The sequence below is a fragment of the Agelaius tricolor genome, unplaced genomic scaffold (assembly GCF_023055355.1).
Source record: "Agelaius tricolor isolate 1412-34295 unplaced genomic scaffold, bAgeTri1.0.p SCAF_1, whole genome shotgun sequence".
Lineage (NCBI taxonomy): Eukaryota > Metazoa > Chordata > Aves > Passeriformes > Icteridae > Agelaius > Agelaius tricolor.
The window spans coordinates 57357059-57379860 of NW_027269261.1; the positions used below are offsets into that span (position 1 = coordinate 57357059).

At 41.1% G+C, this 22802-nt stretch overlaps 1 protein-coding gene across 1 annotated transcript in view; it reads right to left on the reverse strand.

Annotated features, from left to right (window-relative positions):
- The window catches only part of PPP1R14C (protein phosphatase 1 regulatory inhibitor subunit 14C), a 51523-nt gene that overhangs the window by 12708 nt on the left and 16013 nt on the right, over positions 1-22802 (reverse strand). The gene's annotated exons all lie outside the window — the stretch shown is intronic.

Here is a 22802-nt window from a genome sequence, read left to right on the forward strand (position 1 = left end):
ACCTAATGAAAACAGGGACCTGAAGGTCTCCAAAGCAGAGGGTGGATTTAAGAGTCAGGATGAAGCAAAAAGATCACAGCAGCAGCTGCTGCCTTCTTGTATCCCACCAACAGTTCTCAAGATCCTCTAAAGAAGCATTTTTACAAAAATGTGCTGGTTCTAGCAAGTTGCAGAAGTTTCAACAATTGTGAAATAATTTAACAGCTCCAATAACAACTGCTGCAGGTAATACCAAAATCATTCTACTGGGTAAAAGGCAGTCTAAACATCAGCAATGAAGGTAAGTTAGTTCAAGTTAATATAAGAGAAGTTAAGCACCAAAGTGGCAAAAAACTGGCTGTATTAAACTCCACCTAAAATGCCAACTATTCAACATCTTTTTGAGTGTGAGGAGGAAGGACAGAAGTTGGATGATTAAATTTCTCATTCCTCATCTCTGAAGGAAAGTCTGCAGGGACACCATAGGGCAGTCATGCAGGCAGCTGGACTCAATGAACAAGAATGCACAAGGCACACCCTTTCCCCAGACAGCCTGGTCAGAAAGTGTGGACATTTGCTGAGATGAAGTAAAGATACCAATTACTGTAACACAATCTGGCAATATGGGAGTTTTTAACCCAATGCAACAGATTCACTAGCAATTTAAGCAAGATGAAAAGAAGTCTTCTACAGGCTATATATTCAGTAAAAGCATCAGAATTGGAAAGGATAAGGAATAATCCATAACAGTGGTACAGTTACTTAGTAGTTTATAATCCCAACTCTATACTAATTCGCATATCACACCAAGAACCAGAAATTCCCCACATAGGTAGCAAATCTCCTGAACATTTTATCTAAGCAGCTCAGCCTAAATACTGTTAAGACAGGGTGCCTGGAGTTACTGCTAATATTGTAAACTTATCAAAATACACATCCACTGAACTGTGTAAATAGCAATTGTGCATATGTTTGCATTCAGAAGTGCTGTTCAGCACATTGAGTATTTTGTCAGATACACATTTTGAACTCTTGTCCCTTGGAGCAGCATTCCAGCAAACTGAAACAATGTTGAAAAGCAGCAGTGAGGGGAAATTGCCTAGCAGGTATATAATGCTTTTTTGTGATCACACTTCATCGAAGTTGAGTGCTCCCAAAAAGTTAGTTTTACTCTGAATGGTACCAGTCAAATGGAAGAAATCCTTGCTTCTTCCCTCTTTTTCAAATCAACTTTCTCCTACATCTTCAAGGTTCACAGTGCCATCAATTCAGAGGGCAACTGCACCAGCAGTTCACTGAAATTTCAGTATAAAAGGTAACACAGATCCTGTACATCACAAAAAGTGATAAGACAAAATAAATTACAAATGTTTCTGAAACAATGGCATTCAATTAAGTTACATTTTCTGTAAAATATTATGTGTATCTTCTTCACTTCACAGCAGATTTGAACTCTGATACATAACACAAAGGGAGGGGGAAGCCCAAAAAGGTAACTCTTGCTCTTATTTTTGGCTGAATGAACAAGCAATCAAAACACCTTTTCTGCATCTGAACTACTGTGGCTGCACAATCTGAAGAGTTTTATGTAAAGCATGAAAAACACACCCTTAGGTCAGGAGCCTGACCACTCCATAAAAGCTGTAATGACAGAGGGAGGAGAAACAAAGTCATGCCTTCTGTTTGACAGGTTTTATTGGTGACATTAGTCTGGTTGCTGCAATTACAATTCAGCAACTAGATACAGATTGGGCTGGGCCAAGCCTGAAAGGGTCTGTGCATAGCCAAAGGATGGTATTTTAAGGGTCTTGTAACTGTCATGTGGCAGTGCAAAAGAACCAACACTGCCACCAGTTCTGCTCCAGTAAGAGGGAGACAAAGTGATGCAAATAGCAGATGGGGGGGCAAGGAACCACTAGCAGCATGCTGACAGGGAGCAGCCTCCAGAAAAGCTAAAATAGGGGTGTGGGGGTTCTGGGTGCAAACATCTATCCACTGAGACTCTTGAGGCAGAGGAGGATGGACACTCTCCTTTTAAGCATCCTCTGCAGTCTGCATTGACAATGTAGGCAGACCATGAGCTGATTTCTGCTTAATCATTCAAAAGTCAGAAAATATCAAAGACAGCTTGCATGATATTTAATAAAACTTAAATTTAACCTTGCATTGAAAGGCAGCCCCATTACTCTTTAGATTGCCTGAATTCTTTGCAGGCTACTGGCAAAAGACCTTGGGCACAGACGTGCATTAAGTAGTAAGTAGCTGTAGCTGTTTAAGACAACCTCTCCAGCTGGCAGTGGTGAATGAAACAGAAACAGGTGAACATCCATTAGTGAGACTAGAAAAAGGTCTTCAAAACCAGCTCCCACAGCAGCTTAAGCCAAAGGGCTGGATTTTGCAGGGGCATCTTGAAGAACATTTGCATACTCCAGTCTGCTGACCCTGAGGAGAGCACCTCCAATACAGCAAAAGCAGGTCTGACATCATTCCAAGTATCTACTAATTAAACATTTATTGGAGGCTTTAAAATTTTAAGGGCAATGGTTGCCCTATGGATAACTTCCCACTATAAATCCAACTGGCAAATTAATCCATTATCCCACACCCTCACTGTCATTCACTGCGCATCATCACATTTGCAGTGTTGGGAAATAATTAAATAGGCTTGTTTGATTTTTACTTTAGATTTTAAATCTGGGAAAGAAAGGAGAAGTTAAACACAGCAAAAAAAGTTGAAGTCATCATTTGTATAGTGAGCTAGGAAACAGCAGGAAAGGATAACAAGAGAAAAATGAAGGAAAAGGAAGGGAAGATGACCTTACAATTCAGACATATGAAAGTTTCAGATTGTACTAATCAGGGATTTCTCTCAGAATCCTGGAAGATTGCCAGTGAGTGATTAAAATCAAAGTAGAAAATAGAACCAGTTTTTCTGGAAATATCCATTCAATACATTAAAATATTTATTTATTTTAGAACAGGCATCTTCTGGGCATCTAATAAAGGCAGCTCTAAACCAGTTCATCTGCAGGCATGGATGGCACTGCAAGACAGGGGTGCAAGTCTCAGGATGATAAATAAAAAACCCCACAAATTACCAGGACTAGAAATCATTGGTTGCATATGCAACCTGGTGGGATTATGAATGGATTGCACTTAGTCGAGGTAAATGAATATGACCAAATAGTAATTCTTAGAAAACTCAAAAGAAAAACTTATCTGCTTCTTATTTCAAAGCATTCAGTTGTTTTGGGGGACTTAAGCATGAGGGCAAAAGTGGACAGAAGTGAAAACAAAAAAAATAGTTTAAGTGATCAAAAATTATTAATCCAGAATTATAGAAAGCTCTTTTTTGTTTAAAGCCTATCCTAGTTAAGTGTAGAGTCAAAATACACGGCTAAAATAAAGCTATTTGCAAGACAAAAAGACTGCTCTGTCTGTTGATTGGTATGAGGAAAAGAAGATTAGGAAAGGATGCTGAAGACAGCAAGGAGGTACTCAAAAGTGCCAGGGTTCAGGAAATTTGTAGTAAGAAGAATCCTCAGTGCTAAAACCCAATTACTTAATGACAGCATGTTTTCTCCAATCCAAGAATATTAAGAGCAGTAATGCCATAGCAGACATGATGATCTAATGTTGAACATGATAAAAAAAATCAGCTCTTTTTTTTTTTTGGTCCAGGTGAAGTAGTTCATGCAACAGTGAATATTAGTTTGTACTGCTGATAATCAGTGAACACATTTAGGATGCTGCTCCCAGTATGATACAATCTTTAGCATGCAGTTACATATTATTTTCTCCCCCATCAGGCACTTATCCCATTTGCAACCAGTCATTGAACATGAAATCTCAAAGGCACCACAGAGAGAGAGGCCCCACGCTCCTGAGCACATGCCATTCAGTCTTGGCTCCAACTAAGAGGTAGAAAAAACTGTGTTTTACCCAACTCTGTTCTAACCAGAGCAGCAGCCTCTTCTACCAACAGCAAGTCTATCTTCTTCTATCACTCTTGTTTATTGAATAAAAGAGCAGAGATATTCACAGCAAAATTACCAGATTTCTCCACTCATTTTGAGTCAATAATCCTACTGTTTATGAATAATCAATTTATCTGTGGTCGTGTGGCTCTTTAACAGAAACCTTCTCTGTGCTGAGCCTGTCCTCAAGCCTGACATCACGTGGATCCAGTTAAATACACAACAAAGGAGGGACACAAAGTGCACTCCTGGCAACAGAATAGCTTATGCAAGCTGCCCAGTATCTCACTGGTGCACCAAATGCATCTCCATCTACATAACATGGTATCAAGGGCTGGATAAAAGTCAAGACCACGGTGTTTTATAGATACGGTGCAGATCTGGCACACCCTCACCCAGGAGCTAGCAGTCCACAACCTTGTGCACACACCACTAGAGGGAGGTAACAGTTTGCAAACACAAGGGCCCCTGGAGCTGCTGGTAAAGCACGGAAAGGTCTTCTGAGCCCTAAATACAGTTCTTGGTCTGAGGAACAAATCTAATTTTATTACAGTACACATTGCCCTCTGCTCCTGTTCTTAAAAATGTAGCCCTCAGCTTTTACTTTAACATCTCACTTTCTGCAAAATCCTACCACCTCTACCCCTATATCTTATCAGGTATTTGCTTCTACATCCATCCTTTGTACCCCTTCTCTGCAACTGAGGGCCAGAGAAAGGACTGCTGGAAGCAGAAAAAGGAGCAACTCAGCTCCCAGGCACTGTGATGAGGGCTCCCTGCCAAGATGAAACTACAAGAGCCCAGCCCCTTCTAGTTACCCACAGAGCAAGCTTGTTCACATATGCCAATCTTTAAGCTTATTGCCAAACTTTAACAAGTTCAGGCACATGACAAGCACAAGTGAAAGAGGAGGGGAGTTGGTTGATTAAACTGAGAACACTTTGATAAACTGGCCACAGGCATCTCCGACACACAGCAAATCTGGTCCCTCCAAAATTTCCAAGATTACACATACCAGAGTTTCAACTTGGCTGTTGAAAGTCCTCAAGCAATATGGAAAACCACTTTTTTTTCTTCCTGATTTTAATCTCAACCTCAGAAATAACTGAAATCTTACCTAAAAAGCTTTCAAGATATTCCAGCTGAGGCAGGCACATACTGTGAACCTCCTTAGCTCAGATTATTTCAATTTGGACAAGTTGAACATTTTAAGTGTGTTTGCCACTTGTTAAATCAAGAGTAATGCCAAGAATAATGCTTACAGAGTTCTGCATGGAGAACTACAAACCTTGCTGTGAAGCAGAAGGGGAGCTTACCTAGGAATTTGCAAAGTCTAGCAATATAGAGGATGAAACAAAGCTGCAGAAAAGGTGAGGAGATGGACAGACACTTAAACACACAGTGATACTGTTTACACAGGCAGGCACTGCTGGACCACAGCTTGCTCAGCCAGTGTGCACAAACTGCATGGTCCAAAAAACATAGCTGCATCAGGGCAGCTTTCAGACCAAGAGAACAAACCCTGTTGGCAGAGCATTTATATTCAAGTGCCATAGTTTATTAACACAGCAATTAGATTTCCAGACCAAAGCTTACCCACAACCACCTGGCTTGGAGAAGAAAGAAACTGCTTGTAAAAAGCCTTGTCTGCATCTGCCAATTTACCCTATGTTGGTTAGTAGATAAGTGGGAAAGAGCCCCAAGCTTATATTAGGATGTACACATAATATTACAAGGAAGTCTCAACCAGGAAATCTGTTGGAAATTCATGTCTGAACCCAGGGAACAAGGAGTACTCTCAAGCTCCAAGATCTAAAGCATAACCTAACAGCATCCCAGATCCAGGCCAGTATGAAAGTTAGGTGTGTGTTGCTCCCAGCCAGAGACACACTAGAAGAAAAAGGATAGGATTATATGTCAAAAGGATACCACCATGCTCCTTGGGTAATTGGAAAAGCATGGCTACCCCACAGCCTAGTCAGCCTTCCCTGAAAGAACACTGATAGGAATTCTTGGCCCCCTCCATCACCATCATCTTTTCCTGTCATACAGTTAGGAGACCAGTTTGAGCAGTATGTTCCTTATAGAAAAAAGAAGGACACAGTTTTGATATAATCAATCGACATAATGACAAATTTAGAGATTTAGAGTTAAACAACAGGGACATGCTCCCTCTGTGAGATATGTTACCTGACATGACTTGTCAATCAGTACTTTTGCAATTGGCCTAGAAAGAGTAAGCCATGAGGGTCACAGATTTGGGTTTGAGTTTGGGTGGTGGGAAGGAGGAAGGAATTCAGATCAGAATGATCTCAAGCAGGACAAACCCTATATAAGGATATCACCCTAAGCAAACTGGAACACTAATCCTGTATGTTAATGTTACTTAACAATAGTCAAGAACAGCTCAAACTTCCTTACTTAGAAACAATTACAGATAAAAAACATGGTGTAAAACATTTGAAAATTTCTGGGAATCCCTTAAGTATAAAGGCATCTTAATGCCCATGTACATGCCAGCAGTTAGGTACAGCTGCAACTTCAGACTTCAAGTGGAAGTGAAAAATAAATTAACATGGCGATGTTAAAATAGTAATAGTACACACAAATGTTAAATAGTACACACAAAACACATTCTAGTTGTGAACCTCATTAAAGCAATTAACAACTAATATTTTTAATAGTCAGGGGAGGATCATCCACTCAAGCCAAGTTCTTCCATCTCATTAGCCAAGTGGGCTTTTTTTCTTGCCTCAGTCACTGTAAACCATTGTTTGTCTCAAGCTGGCACTATCATAGATCAGCCTCTCCTCTTGGCTCTCAAGTGACAGTAGAGCAGAGGAAACAGACAGATGCTATTCCAATTAAAAGTTCCATTCAAAGAACCAGCCCCTCTAAAGCAGCAAATGCACCCCAAAGTTTTTACTGTAAAATCACATCCAACTACACAAAAATAGAAACAGCACAATCCTGGCATTCAGGTGATACAGAAGGACACAAGTCTCTTGTGCCCTTATTCCAGGTGGGGTCCCTCTATCAGCAAGAAGGGATCAGAGTTTTGGGCAGAGATAAGAACATCAATCCCTCAATGCAACTCCTGTGAAAGCTCCCTTTATGGGCAAGTCTTTGTGAAAGAGGACAGGGAAAGGACATCCACATTCAGAGCACAAGTCTCCCCACCCAGCCTACCTGAATATCTTCACCCTCCCCCAGAACACAAGCCTTCCTGCACTGACATTCAACACAGAGTCAGCTGCTGCCTTTGCAGATGGCTCTGCAGTTTTGCCTTTCCTGCAATTAGAAGGTTAGAGGGCAGAAAAATGATGGCAACACACCATGGTTCCCCCCAAACTCCTTACAGTTACAGGCACTAAATTCAAGTCAGCTGTTAGGTCCTATATCATAACATGGTTACCACAACATTTTAACCTGTATAAGGAGTGAGGGGAAAAATAAGACAACCAACTGTGTCAAAAAGTCAGCTGGAGGAGGAGAAAGGGGAAGCTAAAGCACAGTGAGACAGGTACAAGCACTGCCAAAACCCCTACTGAAGTTACTCAGGGAAGGGTAGGCAGGGCCTGTTTCTGAGAACAACTCAATATATAGAAGCTATGCAACTCTGGCTTTTCCAAATTAGAGCAATGGAAAATCTGGACCACTCACCTGCTACTGTGTTCCACTGCATCACAGATAGATGCTACCCATCACATCCAAACTGCCTCAGTGCCACACAGTTATGGCAACACAAAGCTTCAAATAAAACATGGTACCATTTCCCAAAAAACAATAGAGCAAGTAGTTGAAAAAACATTGATAGGTAGAGCTTTACAATATTAGCAGCTTGCAACAGATGAATTTCTGCAAGCTGTTTTAATGTAGATTCAGACCTATCTACACCCAGAACTGGTGGCAGTGGGATTTTCAGAGATCAAGGGCTCTCTTTAACCAGTACAGGCAAACTAGACATAAAAACTCACTTTACATTTCTGCACCAATGTGACCACTACTGTCAGAGTTGCGTTTGTGCTTATATAGACCATATGAAAATGGTGACATGGTGACCTCAGTCAAATACTCTGGAGTGCCTCTGCAGAAGAAGAAATCTTGGTTCCTCTCTTTCCACTGCTCTCCAACCTACTTGCTAGCAGGGCCACAAAGCTGCTATTGAAAGAATAATGTGTTAGGAGAAAAACTAAGTTTTATTGCACTTTGAACTCAGCTGAGGCTACGCTTGCCTAGCAGACACACTGCCTACTCTTGGTCACCAGCACACCCATCAAGGTTTTCTTGCTGGAAGGAAGGCTTTCTGTGCCCTTTCAGAAGACCATGCCCCTTTATTTAGATGCCTGGGCTGCCTGCCATAATTCAATGGCTGCATTCTCCCATCAGCAGCAGGGAGGTAACTCATACAGTCTTGGATGCAGCCTGCAACTCCATGAACAGCACTGGCAGCTTGTGCAGGTGCCTTGGCCAAGAAAGATAAATAACAGATCCTTTTACTTTAAATAACAGATCCTTTTACTTTTCTTTTCCCTACTTCTGATCAGGATTTTTTCTCCCTCAGGTTTTTTTATTTATTTATTCTTTATTATATGGAAGCTAAGGAAGTAATTTGCAAAGAATCAAGAGGAGCAATTTTTCCTCTAATTAACTGCTAAATGGAATTTCGTAAAGTTAAAACAAATGCACGCACACGCTACTTAGGGTTTTTTTAATCAAATCAGTTCCTTGGTATCCTGTGTTTCAACAAGTTTCAAAAGAGCCTATTATGTCTGTGACTGAAAATACTTATCCTGGGCCCTGGACTTGCTATTTTTAGTTTGGTATTTATCTGTTGCTTGAATGGGTGACTGAAACACTAGTCAGGGGTCACACACTTGCAGTGCTGACTCTGGTCTGTCCATACACAGTAGTTCTTGTATGAGCAGCTGTTTAGGAAGCACTTGCTCAGAGCCCCTGCAATAAAGCATCCAACACTGAGTAACCAAAATTGGCTCTGACTTGGAATGAAACAGCTTATAGTGATCCCTAGATGGCCAAAAAAACAGTTTGGCAAGAGTTGCTTGGTTCATGGCCCCATCATCCATTTAAATACTTCCATCAGTTTATTTAGGAAATGGAAGTTGAGAATCAGATACAAATTATTTACTCATCTTTTACCATGCATTTGACAACTTCAGCAATAATTGTGACAGCCCTTAAAAATCAGATGGTTTTGACTGTGACATTGATGCAACTGCCCAGTACAACAGAAACATGGCCACTTCTCTTTAACATGCAGAACAGCTCTTTGTGCTTTCCTCTCCTGGCTGGGAAATTCTTGCCTAATCTCCAAAGAAGAGTCATCATGATCCAATGCAGATGCTTCTATGAAGTTAGAAAAAGCCAGCTTTGCCCAACATTTCTCTTCAGACAAAATAGGCCAAGCCAGTAACAAACATACAAAGAGAGCTCCATTTCATTACCACTTCACAATCTAATAAATGTCTCATCTGAAAATTTTGTATCACTGGAAGATAGAGAAAACAAGTTAACTGCTGGGAGGTGAAGCTGAACATGTAAGTTCAGACTATATTCTATGCCATTGTAATGTTGTATTAATTCTTTTCAAAATAGGGATTTTCAATGGAATCATTCAGATCTCTTTCTTGCACTGAAGTGTTATCTTCCCAGCTGGTTTGTTAACTGGGATTTCCATCATGCAGAACCACCCTTCCTTCACACATTTCACAGCCTGACATCTGCGCTCATGGGTTCTGTGTCATTTTTATCTTGTTTTAGTCAATATCTAATTGCCAGCAAGCTTTGAACCACTCTCTTTCCAAAATCCTTTTATTATATCCAAATGTAGCATGCTTGAAAGGAATTTAAGTTTTAGTTACCATTTTAGGATACCTCAATTTAAAAACTCTCAGGAGTCTGTCAAAATGCCTTGCCATTCATTTGGTTTCAAGCATACACATTCACACTTTCCTGAGAGTCTCCAAAAGTGGGTTGTAAGGAGACACTCTATTTCCACATCAAGAGCACATCCTTGCCACCGGAGCACAAATGCAAGAGAAGAATTCATTGTGAACAAGTCCAAAGCCCAGGTAAAACAAAAGCTTCCAGCAAACCCTTCTGATGCCCAGCCCCTCCCACATTCCTGTACCCATTTCACTATAAAGGCCCCTATGGGCACGTTTACTTACCCCAGAGAAGCTAACCTTTGCTCACTGCCAAAGAATTGCACTCTGAACAGCCAGCAAACCTTATAAATTGCGTTGCCATCTTGAAAATGCAGACTGAGCAAGTGTCCCTTGGCAGGGCCTGCAGACGATCTGCAACAACTGTTTTAAGAACAGATATCAGCCTAACTGCCTTCCAAGAAAGCCCACAGCACCAGGAACTCCCATTTCAGCCCCCTTGAGCCCTAAACAGCACACTTTTTCAACTGAACTCTCACTTTGCTGTAGTCAGCTTAAAATTTGCTCTCTTCTCCTACTTCACTTCAAGATTTATCTTTCTTAAGAAGATGTCAAATACATGTGAAAATATTTGCATCCATTTTTCAGAGACACAAACATGCAAAGTCAGGAATTGTCAGCAATCTCTAATCATACTCATTTTTGGTAATTGTCACAGGCTGAAAAAAAATGTGGTTTTCTTCCATATGGCATTCCAAAAGAAGTAAGTACGATGATATGCATAGATTTTAATGTTTTTTAAGAAATAAAGGCTTTTTAGTTCCATAGCCATAGCCTGAGAAGTAATTTAAGACATACAGAAGGAGAAAAGTATAACGTAAGGCAAGATATTTGTTGTTTTGGCTTTGTATAGAAGTAGAAAACCAAAGTAATTCCTGAAGCTTCTAATTTACTTACAGCTTCGCTTTTTAAATGCTAAAGAGCCTATCATCTTCCACAACATACTCTCTCACCAGCAGCAAACATGTGACAGACCTTTTAATATTGGATAATGAAAAACTGCAGTGAGATACATGACCATGGCAGTGTTAGCCCAAAACAGAACGGGGCCAAAGCACTGAGGTGTCCCTCTGCTCCTCTGATACACAAACAGGCATTTATTTTCCAGCACAACCATAAAAATTCCAGATGCTCATGCAACAGCTGCTAGTCCTCACAAATCACTGTAGCAGAAAGATGATGTAGGCAAACAAAGAAAGTCCAGGGCTGACGAGAGCCCCTAAAATAGATGACTTTGCAGACTGGCAATAGCAAAACCAGAGACACTACAACTGGGCTGAACTGAGGAGAGAGCACTCCAACAGGCTGCTGAAGGGTGAGCACTTATTCCCCCCACCCTTTCTTCTTAGCAGTACCACTCCCTTGTATGTGCTAAAGAAAACTGTTTAAACTGTTTCCTATGAGTGAACTACAGCTCCAGGATAATACTACTTTTTTAAAGCTGTATCAAGCCTAGCCCTCCATTTCCAGGGCTGGAGGCCTAGTAGAGGGACTATAACCCTCATGTTATCAAGTTAACAAAAGAGTGAATGATTACCGTTAAGTATCTTAATTAACACATAGGGGAAATAAGGAAAAAAAACCCCAAAAACAGCAAAAAAGAAAAATATGTGAGGAGGAGAAAAAGCTTTTAGAGGAATGTAATTTTCTCAAGTATAGCTTAAATGCCAGAAGGCGCCACTTTCAGTTATCAGGAATACCAAAGATTCCCAGAAAGGAGAGAACTCACATACATACTCAAGATCTCATTTCTTAAATAGCTTCCTGGTTCTGTAGGGCAAGGCGTTAACCAGGACTACCTGGGTGCAGTCTTGCAGCTCCTGGGAGTCCTGAACACAATCAGAGCAATGTTTCTGGTTAGCACTGAGTTTCCAGAGGCCAAACCACGGGTGTGTTATCAGAGGCTTTGTCTGCAGCCAACTACACACAGCTTTTCAGACAGAGCCCAAATGAGTACAGCGGTCTTTCAGTTTGCTCCTGAAGTTCTTTCCATACTTTGCAAAGCCTTTCCAGCAGCTTAGGTATATTAAAAATAGAGCCAAACAGTAGCTTCATTGAGACTGATGTTGCACTGAATTGCAATACTGTTTCACATTACACCATCCAAGAGCATACTATATACACAGCGCACACATACATAAACACCAACCCTTCAGGACTGCGTTAACAGACCAGAAACATACACCTACCTTCACATATGCATGAACCCATCGTTACAGAAAATTATCAGAAGAAAGAGAATGTACATAAATTTCTGCAATGAAAGTGTAGCTAGCAATGCCTTGAAGAAGCATGACTTGCCATAGCACAGCAGAACATATTAACAAGCCATCTGTTCATTATAACAAGCTCAACAGGATTCATCTTCTAGATGCAGAGATGCTACCTACAGCATGTCCCTTGATCAAGCAGACAGTTGTTGGATATTGCCAAAGTCTCACCACATCCCCTTTCAGAAAGCATGTTACACATCTCTGCCACCAGCACAGTCTGGATTTAAAATCTGCCTTCCCAAGGGGCTGTGCCTTTGAGCAGAATTAGTCACACTAACAAGCAGCCCACAGTCAGGTTCCTCCAGCCAGGTACATGCAGACAGAACCAATGCTATTTGCTTAAAGCTCTCAGCTTCTCCTCTCACCTTGGAGAAAGAGGCATTGCATTTCCAGGAACACAAACACTGGAGAACAGGAAATCTGTTCACAGAGGAGTTACTGGCTCTCTAAAAAGAGACAAGCATGATATTTCTCTCTAGTCTTATGCAAGCAAGATGACTGGTCTTTCAGTCTCTCCCCTTGCCCCCCTTGCTATGTTTCTCCCTTCAAACAGAAAAATTATGAAACAGCTGCTGCTTTGCCAGCTTTGTGAGAGGCAAAGAACAGCAGTCAGAAGTAGCAGCAGGGGAACAAGACTGTAATACTGTCTGGATCCCATCTGTTGAGAGTGGGTTAACAGAAGATGGAGGGCAAGGAGACAAATAGGGACTCCAACACACAGTCAAACCTCTCCTTCCTCACCAACTATCCTGTGGTCTTCAGCTCAATACCCAGCAAGTGCAGCAAGAGAAAGGACAAAACTCTTCAAGTTAAATGTACAACATCAATCAAATTAGTATCTTGATAGTGTTCACAAGAAACTTGTTTAATTAATACACTGTCCTGCCAGTATTTTGGCTTAGTTGTTACTCTGCCATGTGGCAAACTAGACAAAGCAGATGGTCAATAAGCTCTGTTAAACTGTCAGGGCCAGCTATTATGAAGAGACACAAAACAGCTCTCTGCTAGTTCCAAAATTTTTAAGCTAAATCTCAGCAAGTTTCTCCTCCTAGAAGAGCTGGCATCAAAAGAGTCAAGGTTATACTAGTAACTTTCACAAGGCTCCAATCTTGAAATTCAGAGCATGCCAGGCACCATGCTAAAAGATGCTCAAGTTCATTAAATGCCACAAAAATGTGAAAACAGCCAGTATCATCTGCACTACACCAAAAAACCTTGTGGTTTGCATCTTAAAAAATTTTAAAATTTTAAATGTTTAGCAAGTAAATAAGGAGAGCTGGGATTGAAATTTAATATTAACTCCTCAGCCTTTGAATTCCAAACAGGAAAACCAACACAGCATAAGTCTTATTAAAAAGAGTGCTTAACAAGTCAAATTTCAAAATACATTCTTCTCTTCACTAAAAATGTCACTGTCCTATAAACTCTGAAACAATTTCAGACACTTTACCTCACATGTACCTCCAGATAGTACTTTGATCCTCACAACAAAGACAGATGCTCCAAACAAATAACCAAACAGAGTTGAAGTCTGGTTCAGCAAAGAGCACAAGCTTTACCAGATTAGAGGATGTGTTACTGGTAGTACGTACCAGTACTACATCTTATTTTGTTCTGCTAAAATCCATCTGTTTGTGCTACAGTAGCCTCTTTGTCTACTCATTGTGTAGGGGCCTTGTTCTGAGCCATCTCCAGAACGAAGTGTTGTAACATTTTTTAAAAATTCCATGCTGCTTTGCTCACAGGGCCACAAGGAACCCAGGCCATGCCCATGTGTACTGCTCCCTGGCCAGACAGTGGCTCAAAACAACACATATCCTGCTTCAGCACCACACCTAGCTACCAGGGCTAAAATGTGCTTAGGGTTAAAAGGTTTTGAGCCCAAATTTCTGAAAATCTCCATGAGTAGAGGTTAAAAGCTTAAACTTGTCTTTCAGACCCCAGAACACATGAAAGTGCATCAGAAAAAATACTGTGATTAGAAGTTAAAATGCAGTTTTTTACTTAACAGACAAACTGGGAACTTTACTACACAGGCTTGAGATGATGTCCAGTGAGCTGATTCCTCTGTCTCTGCAAGCTCAGGAAAGGCAAGTGTCCTTCTAGAAAGCCACCTTTGTGTTCACAAATAAAGTATTATTAGTTAAGTCTTCTGCTTCCCAGAATGTTTTCAGGGTCCAAAACGGTGCTCATCTTTAATACCCTATTTTGAGGCCAGCCACCTTAGATGAGAGCTGCAGACTACCAACAGTTCTGTATGGATTGAACACCATCTCACTTGGGTGCATTGCAGTCACCATCACTAGACATTCTTCAGGAGGTACTAAATCTCATTTGCATTTACGACTAAGTGCCTCTCACAGTAGGGCTCTAATAATGGTAACTTTGTCCTCCAGAAGGACCTGTAACAACTGCCAAAGCATTTTTAATAAGGTTTTGGGCATCATTCAAAAGTTGCTGGCAAGAACAATTAAGAGTAAAGAGACAGACCAACTTTGTTTTTCTAAATTACTTCATGATTTCTGTAATATGGGCTCAAAATTTCTGGATCTGGAACTCAGCCAATACAATACATTTACAGCAAGGAGCCAGAACAGCTTGAGCAAGCCATCAGGTGAGACTAACATGTGTGTCATCCTTCTGGACAATGCTAGCTAGTTTCTAGCCTCTGGCACACACTCAAGGAATCATTCAAGGAATTTACCTGGATTCACACTTGAGCTGCTCATTCCTGAGTCTCACTTTCCTTTAACTATCTTGCTTCTTGGAAACACTTGGAGGTTAGCCTCCTCCATTCTTCACCTTCCCTGCTATCTAATATACACATTCATCACATGACAACTAAAATTCATACACACTAAGCCACTCCACATGTAAAGAGTCATATCTAACTCAGGAGCAGACATCTTCCAGAATGAGAATGTCATCTGGTCAAAATCATTTATGTTGGACAATATTTTAAAACTAAGCTACAAATTTTTTAATTTTTTTTTTAACCAAAGCCCAGGGCTCACAAGTTGGGATTTTTCTCACCTGGCTTTCTATGTCTGCCACAGGCTTTCTATGTCTCCCATAGAAATAGTATCATGCCTCATTCCTGGAGTATTTGAGGCTAGGCTGGATGGCACTTTGAGCAACCCTGCCCACATCAGGGGGGTTGGAACTGGATGGTCTCTAAGGTACCTTCCAACCTATTCAATGATTCTATGGTTGAGCAACCATCCCTCAGCAGTAAACAACAGGGGACTGGTAAGGGAGCATCAAGCACTACAGCACAGAGGTCTGTCTCCCAGCAGATAAATCTTACCAATGGTCTCTCTAGTATAACTACATGGAAGACCTACATCCTCCTGTTACAGGAGTAGCTGAAGTTCACTGCTGCTATTTTTGATCCTGAAGGCAACACAGAGCATCATCCTAGCCCAGAAAATCTGGACACAGTGCTTTCCTTCAGACCTTGATAAAGTTAACCAGTGTACCATGATAAAGGTTGGGTCAGGACATGGGACTAAGCACAGACTGTCTTAAAGGCTGTCTGATTGTGTTGCTCATAATGCTTGACCAAGAGACACATATTACAAATCACAACTAATGTAATTTGCCTTTTCCATCTGTTACACTGTATTTTAAGACTAATTATTTTACTACCACACCAAAAGTTCTGAATATGGACACTACCAGCTGGTTACCTTGAACACCAAAAAATGGTAATTTCAGTGACCAAAAAAACCCACAAAAATACCCACAAAAAACCAAACAAAAAACCCAAAAAACCCCCAAACAAACAAAAACCACCAAAACCCCAAACAAACAAACCATAACCTCAACCCTTCTCAAGTCAAACATTCAACTTGGACAGATTTAATTAATATACTCAATATAGTGTAGTAGTCTTTTCCGTAGAAAATTATTTTCTACTTCCAAGAAAAGGAACTAAAACAATCTGCTCCAGTTCTTAAACATAGTTCAGAGTTCAGCTTCTTTATCACTAGTACATCTCAGACAAAGAGCTGACTATTTTGCATTCTTTTCACATTACTCCACCTTTGAAATAAAAGATAGGATTGGAAATGCAGGAGAAGAAAACTTCAAGCAATAAAACACTGCAACTTAAGATAAAATGGTAGGTGTAAAGGACAGCAGTGTTCTCACTGACACTGTACTTAGCATATACTCTGAAACCCAGAGTTTCAAGTGCCAGTGAAGTACATGTAAGAAACATAGCATCATTACCCTACAGGGCATAGCTGAGGAACTAATTCCAAGGAATCTAAAATGCAGTCCTTCAGTAGAGCTCCTTCTTAATTTGGGCCACACCTACAAAACATCTGCATATAAACCAAATACCTGCAGCAGCCCATTTCCATTCTAGGGACAAAATGATAGGCATAAGCATCGCACGCCTTCCACAAACATTGAGCCTGACCTTACAGTCATGGTTACACAACTGCTGCCATCAAAAGGAATCCAGAAGCACTCCTGTGCATTTTTAAAGTACCAGCTGTGTGCCAGTCTATGTCTGATACAGAATTTCCAGCTCAAATGAACTTGAATTCAAAGTATACTACTCTGTAAAATAAACAATAAAGTTATTTCTAACTGGCTACTTTTTTATAAATATACAAAGTCTTAAGGCTTGAAGCCCTTGTAGAGATCAGCCTGGACACAAATATGTGAATGAAGAAGACTCCTATAATCTTTGTTCCTCCAGATTCTCACAGGGTTTTCTATCTCCACCTACAGATTTTCTCAAATGGGAGATATTTCAGGAACACCAGAAAGGATAATCAAGTCTCCAGACATGAAACTGCATGAACATGCACAGAGAATCAGGTGGAAGGAAGGTAATAAGATCAAAGTCAGGCACTCCCTTTCCCTCCCTGGGAAAAAAAGATAAGAGGAAGCTCCATGCTGCTACTGTCTCATGGTTTCTGTTGTTTTCCACTTTAAAAGATTTCAGTTGTCAAAGGAGTTTTCAGCGCAAGCTACATCCAATGCATCCCAAAAGAGCTGACTTCCACAAGATTTCTTGTAGACAAAAGCTGGGACTCCCAGAGTACCATCCAGGATCAATGGGGCTTGGGGAAGTGAGGTGGTGTATTTTCAGGTGGATCATTTTGTTCTGGTATTTGTTTGTGGTTTGCTTTTTTTACACTGTGGCACACCAAAGAGCAATGAAGTGGCACATCAACAAAGGAGATCCAGGGAACAACTGGTAGCTTGACAATGTTTCACATCAGTGTGGGACTTGTTGCTAGCAGGTAAATTTCTTTAATAAAACATACACTTTAGAGTGAATAGTCTTCCATATACAAAACAAACAAACAAGAGACAAAGAAAGATAAATCTGCCATGATTAGTCTGTCAGTATCCAACAAAGAAACTACTCAAAAGAAGGCTGTGTATCACATCTGTGTTTGAATTCCTCCTGTCTGTTACACAGAGCAGAAACAATGACATGGATTGGGAAGTACTAGTGCTAAGGAAGTGTGGGTTTCCTGCAATTCATGTCTTGATTCTCAGGTGCCCAAATAAAGCCTTTTCCTTTTCAAGAATACAATTGAAGCTATAACAACTTACCTGTGTGGATTCACTGCCAACTGAAAAAGCATGAAGCTCTTCACCTTAGTGAAGATACTCAAAGGTTGTGTAAATTTTGTGAAAATAAGCAGTTTAATCCTACAGGTATCATTGTGTTATAGTACCATTATCTTTCCGGCCAATTTCAAGCTAGGGTGATAAGAGCGTGACAGAAGACACACAGACAAAATTTTCTGCCAAACATTTCTAACACATCATTTTAGCTTGATAATGGAAAAAAATAAACTTTATGCCTTTAAAATGCAGCCAACCCTGATCTAGTTACAATCCAAACTCATACAGGCCAGAGAAGCAGCTTTCAGGATTTGTATTTGAGAGAGTTCAGCAAAACTGTCCCGAGCTTAGAAAAAGTGTTTATGCCCATTTTAAAGGAGGGGGGGAGAAACCGCTCCTGCTCAGCATTTAAATACCTGGTAGTGGTAAATCGGTGTTCAGGTATCTCCAAACTCTCTTTTCCCTCCTCTCAACTCAAAAGCCTGAGCTGTAGACGACTCCCATGCATAGTCATGGTTGCATGTAATCACTCTGTCTAACCTACACTACCAGATTCCTTTAAAACTCTTTTTAGGCATTCTAAAACATGCTAGCATACCACATTAGCCACAAGCTGCAAGGGATGCACATTTCTTTAATATTTTCTCATATCAATGAACAAGGAAACAATACAAATAAAGAGTAAGCATAATCAAAATGACAGGTGGATTCTGAAAACCACTTCAGGCTACAGCTAATAATAGAATACCCGGTTTCAAATTATAAAGTTTGGATGAGCCAACTGACACCCTCAAATTCTAAAGAAACACCAGTTCTTTTCCAAGAGCTGGTCAGGCCGAGTGAGCATGTGAAAATACAGGAGGAGAATGAGAATTTTCTCATGCAGTAATTGGCCTGAATCCAAGCTCCTGGATAGACTTTTTGTTCCAACTAAGCAGAGCTGGGCTGCACACATATGCAGCCTCCACAGGCAAGCTTTGCTTCAGCAAACCAAATCAAAGCATTTGAAACTTAGCTCAGAGAAGGCAGGGGCTGGCACAGGGACCTACAAGTCAGCACAAGTGGTATCATCAGCTCCTTCCCACTGACCTTCACTCGGTGCCAGTCCTCTTAATCCTTCAAATGGCCGATGCAAGCAGAGTTTAAAGTTCACCTCATCATTTCCAGAATGTCTCCACAATGAGCACGTCTAAACACGAGGAATTCCTCCAGTGCAGCAAACACTTTCCACCCCTGCATGCCCCCGTTTTCTGAACTTCACTGTCAAAGCAACAGCTTAGGAAATGTCTGACTCCTCTGGTGGAGGGCTTAGAAAGCTTGGGCCATTTATGAGGTCCCTATCTGCTGGTTCAAAGACAACATACAGGATTAGAGCAGTGAGAACTGTTTTCTGAAGATAAAGAAGAGAAAAAAGGTTGAGATGTTTCTAAAGAAGCTACATTTGGACACTGTTTGAGGACCCCACTTTCTCATTACTGCCCAAAGCTGCCAAATATCTACTTTTAATCCTCATATTCTTCTAAACCCAGATGGCTTGGAACACAGAAGATGGAACAACCCCCTCAAATGCATCTTCACAGCTTGTAGAAGATCTCTGTAAAAGACGCTGTACCCATATTCCTCCCACAGGCAGGTACTTTAGATAAAGCACAAATGGTTCAGTTCTGCACACACAGTGCCAAGCACAGATGTCAGGACACTAATAAATCCTACATTCATAATAAACTCCTGCCTTCCATAACAGGAGTTCACAGGGTAAAATCCACTGAACATAGAATGGCTGTAGCAGTCCTTGCCTCGTCATTTCAGCAGAGCAAAATACAGGCAACCAGGTAGGATTTTGTGACCAGAAAAGAGGCCAACACAAGCTTTCTAGCTGGCCTGTGGAACACAGAGTTAAAAGAAGGTAGCAGAACCCATTGCCAGTCACTGAAATCAAACATTCCCAATATCCCTTTGTTTAAAATCCCCATTACCTTCAGCTGCAAGAAGGAGATAGCTGTGCCAAGAGTACTTCTATAGTTATTCCACTTTAAAAATGCTGAAGATGCTTCATATAATGCCTTTGGCATCTACCACTGAATAAAGACAAGCCAAGGCATAAGATACTTTGTAAAACAAAAATATTCAAAACCAAAGTACACACATTTACACTACCATTTTCCAAAGGGATTAAACAATTATGTAGTTAATTAGAAAAAATTAGGACATCAGTTTCACCTTGTTTCTACACAGAGACCAGAACTCATTTCCTACTGTGGTTTCTGCTGTAGATCTGGGTAACAATTTATTAAAATACACTAAGGAATACAGGTTAATTTTTAAGTTTCAACAAACAAACAGAAAGTATACACAAAGAAAAAAACCCTACTTTTCATAACTGAAAATCCATATATATACTCAAGTAGGGAATATTCATATGAAGCCCTGAAACACTGCAGATAGAGCCAAAGGAGAAATAATAGCTGCTTGAGCTTCCAATCTACAAGATTCCAAATGTACAGAGAAACAAGCTGCAGTTAAAAATTACCAGTCTCTCAGTAAGAGCAGCTTGCTGGTTTATGTTATCTACACATTCAATCTGGCTTAGGTGAGAAGAGCACTGGGCCAAAGTTTTAAATCAAAGCATCTTCAGGTTGCCCTAGTAGCCAAGGCAATGGTAGCTGTCTCATTTAACTTTTTCATTCACAGGAAACCATTCTGGCCTTCTTGTAACATTTTGTTTTATTGCAAGTCAGCTTTGGCCTTTACTCATGCACTGCTCCAAATGAGCTCCCACTCACTCACATAAGTAGTCAGTGCACCTTGCATGCAGTGCTCCACTCTCAGCCACCCTGGCCTATTTGGAGCTACAGGCAAAACCCTCACTTCTGCTTTCTTGTGGGCTAGTTCTCTTCCACCTTTTGATGATTATAGCCCTTTGATATCAGCCCTAAAGCAAATTCAGTTATTTGATGCTTTCCCACAATATCTTCTTCCCTTCCCCTTCAAAACATGCCTCAAGAACAGACAAGTTCCCACAATTCCCTGGGAAATAAAAAGCAGCTCAGTTTAATGCAGAAAAAAACCCCCGTGGGAATAAGACACCAGCAGTCCTAGCAACAGGCACATGGGACTGAAGTGGCCAAGTACACAGTGATCCATGCTGCTTACAAGTGCACTGCATCCAGGAGCCCAGGTCAGTGCACCTGCTCTGCATCTGGCTGTTTTACATGCAAGGCTGTCTTGCATGCTTGAAGCATGCTTGTACACTACAAGCTTGCTATCCTGCAGAAGTCTGCAATTCACAAAGAACTTGGTTTCTGAAGCAAGTGAGGAGCTCCACTCTTAGGAAACAGGAATTACAAACAGTAAATGGAGGTGGTCCTAAATTAAATACAGCTTAAACAGATGAATCATTCCAACAACCTTCCAGTAGTATCTTACCATCAAGTATGAATGTCATAAAGTGATTGTTTCCATCTCTGACATGGAGGAAATACTTAGCTAGCCCTTAATGCTGAAGCTTTGTTCATTAACCTTTGAGCACTTCAGACTGCGCTTCAGAATCAAAGCAATGTAAATATTTATCTGGGAAACAGGAAGAATAAAATTCTCTAAGAGCCAAATGAAAACTTACCTCAGTTTTAAAGATCTGTCTTCCAGTTGCTTGACTGTCCTCAATCACGCAGCCTCGATGTTACATTAACATGCTTCTTCCTCTTTAATTGCATATAATTTTTTTCTTGTGTTTAATCTTGGCAGTTAAATGGATCATTAGGATTGGAAATGTACATCTCTTTGGATATGAATAGGATGAAGCAGGGTAAGTTTTTGTTTTCAAAGCTGCCATTAGCCTGCTGATAGTTTTCTTTAAGGCACCATTAACACAGCAGCAGTCAAGACCAGCTTACACTGCTGCAAAGAAACTATTATCCAGCAAATTAGTCCTTTTTTTTTTTACCTACAGGAATCTTTGCAGAAATCTTCACAGGTCAGGTAGTTCTAAATGTTATGAAGATACAACCAGAAAAGTAATCAGCTCCTGTACTTCCTTTAATCCTGTGTTATCTACCACTGCACTTAAATGACAGTGATGGGAGGAGAGTGCATGGCCAGCTTCAGTGGATCAGATATAGTACTCATGTACTATCTTCTTTTCTCCTTTTAATACCTCCAGCCAGCCCCCAGTCCCTGACAGGACTGTAGGGCCTCCAAGCAGCATTAATGGACTCTGGGCTTAGCCTGTCCCTCTTCTCCCTTCCTGTCTCCTGCTCTGCCTTTTACAGCTATTTCAGCCTCAGCAACAAAGACTGTAGCAAGCAAAATCTTTCAGCATATCAAACTGTTGTGATGTGACGAAATTAAAATAAGAAATGCAGTTTCAGAAGTTGACATTTAAATGGGTTTCATGGCTGAACAAAGGCACTTCAAAAAACAAATCTTTACATAAAAACTAAAGTAATGGTGCCACACACACCTTCTCATCAGGGTCCATATGGCCACTTTGATTATGATAACATAACTGGGTCTGCAGTTCTTCAGACCTCTTCATGACCTCTTCAAACTCTCAGTCATGACACACATGTTAACACAACCTACAGCCCTGTGTTACAGTCTGCAATCCAGACCTGGAGCTCTCCCTTCAAGGACAAACTTCCTCTATTTGCCCCCAACAGCCTTAAGAAACACCCAGCCCCCAAACGCTCCTATAAAAATGTATCCTAAAACAGGTTCTGCCCACAGGCAAGCCAGACCAGGCAGCCAAACCGAGAGCCTGGCCTGCAGGGCCATCCCCACAGCCCCCCATGTCAGCTCCTGGGGCCATGAGCCCCCTGCCCAGCCACGTCCCAGCAGGGCCAGGTGCCACAGCCCTGCCCAGCCACTGGCCCTGCTGAGCCAGACCCACATCCCAGCCTTCCCCCGGCCCAGCCACAGGGAGATGCCAGGGCTGGGGCTGCCCCAGTGCCCTTGGCTTGGCTGGCTGCCTGCTCCTGGCTGGGGGTGGGCCAGGCCCTGGCTGCCATCCCCTG